This window comes from Poecilia reticulata, linkage group LG9 (assembly GCF_000633615.1).
Source record: "Poecilia reticulata strain Guanapo linkage group LG9, Guppy_female_1.0+MT, whole genome shotgun sequence".
Taxonomy (NCBI): domain Eukaryota; kingdom Metazoa; phylum Chordata; class Actinopteri; order Cyprinodontiformes; family Poeciliidae; genus Poecilia; species Poecilia reticulata.
This window is the reverse complement of record NC_024339.1, coordinates 16,548,684-16,550,713: the sequence shown is the minus strand read 5'-3', so window position 1 is coordinate 16,550,713 and position 2,030 is coordinate 16,548,684.

Sequence of the window (2,030 nt, the reverse complement as noted above, 5' to 3'; positions counted from 1 at the left end):
CTGCTGGGCGCCGCTGCTTGTTCCACAGTCAAGAGAGGATGACAAGTTTATTTTGACAAGCTCAGAGTAAAACATGACAAGAACTTGGAGGATTCTGCAGTAGCGAGAACAGCGGAACAAGAGCTGTGAGAGGCATAAAAATATATACATGCACTTGAAGCCAGTCTTCTTGAATGTGACTTTCAAGTTATTGCGATCCTTTTTAGTTATAATGTTTTATGCATTAGGATAAAATATGTGAAATTATCAACGTGATCATAAAAGGAAACAAAAAGGCATAGCACCAAGTCATTTTTTTAATCCACAAAAACTATAAGCAAAATAGAGAAACAGTAATTGAAAGAGAAAGTTTATGTTGATTTATTTATAATGCGCCAATTCAGAACAGATTTATGAAACAACATAAAGTTGTTCCACATATATTGAATATGTTTATTGAATATATATGATTATAAATATATTGAATATATATGATTATATTCAATGTAATTTTTTATTGGTTCCAATTCAGTTCTGGTTAATCTAACTAATTAAAATACAAAACAATCATATATTCATGTTGCAAACACTGAAACTCAAGCAACTTTACAATATACTAAAGTCAAATGCCGACTAATGAAATAATTTAATGCCAAACCTTTTGCGTCTAGTGAAGTCCATCTGACTTTACTGCAATACTTTGTCCTAAATAAGCATGTGGCAACAGTGGGGAGGAACAACTCTTTTTTTTTTTAAACAGGATAAAAGATGTCCTAAAAATCATACTTTGTATGACCAGCCATCAGTCCTAAACAACTTGAGTTTAGCAGGATGGGATTAATCCATAATCAAGAAGTAAGTAGCAGTCAGCTACTGATAATTAATTGGATTTTATTCTTCTAATTCAGTGTTTCTGAACCCTGGTCCTCACTGCCACCCTGTCCTACATGTTTTAGGTATTTCCCTCCTACCACACACCTGAATTGTATCTCTGGGTGTTTAACAGGCTTCTGCAGTACTTGATGGTCATGCAATCATTTGAATCAACTGTTCTGGATTAGAGGCACATCTAAAATATGCAGAGCCAGGGGGCGGTGAGGACCAGGGTGGAGAAACACTGTTCTAATTCATGTTATGTGAATGAAAAAACAAATAAATGTACAGCTGTTTGGTCTAAAGGAATAAGTTGGAAGTTAAGCTAACAATTCAAAAGAAAAAGGAGATCATAAATAATTTTCTAGAGGCAATCGGTTCATGCCCATCGAACTAGTAAAGAAGCATCCTGACATTTTGATTCACTTTGAAATAAAAAGTGGAACTTCTTGAAAGCTACATATAGACGTTTAAGAAAATAATTTTTAAGTGTTGTTTGGGTGCATTGTGAAGCCAGTTATACTTAGAAAATGCATTGTAAAAGTTTTGAACATTTTGGAAACTGTGCATTTACATTTTCAAACTTGGAAGTCAAACATCTGCCAAAATGGTTATTTCAAGTGTAAATATATATGTGATTTTACTAAGAAATTGTGTACTGAAAACACCTTGATGCCTCTGATTTAATCAATTAAGTATGAAAGCATTTGAGTTGTTTATCTAACTGTTACTTCCGTCTATCTTCATGTACTGACTAGAATTTTATTTGTTTATTTGAAACAGAGTAATAAGAAATGCCAGACTCTGTCATTTTATATTTATATTTAACATATTTAATTATCTATTTGTCTTAATTAACCCAGTAAATATGTCTCTGTTTGGAAATGACACAGACATCACCCAAGAATAATAAGACCATTTATCTTTGTTGAGTTGATCAACAAACGTCAGTGTTGACATTTGAAGACATGAATCAATCGGGAACAATACAAACAATACACAAACAAACGCTGGTAAGAAATGTAAAATAATTACATTTGTTTAAAACATAAAAGGCATTATTAAAAGACGTTAGAGAACAAGAAGCACTGTTTTAATACATTACATCAAACTGTACAGCCTCCACGTGAAACAAAGCGTCGCTAAAGCAGCGTCACCAAATCCAGGTATCTGATTGG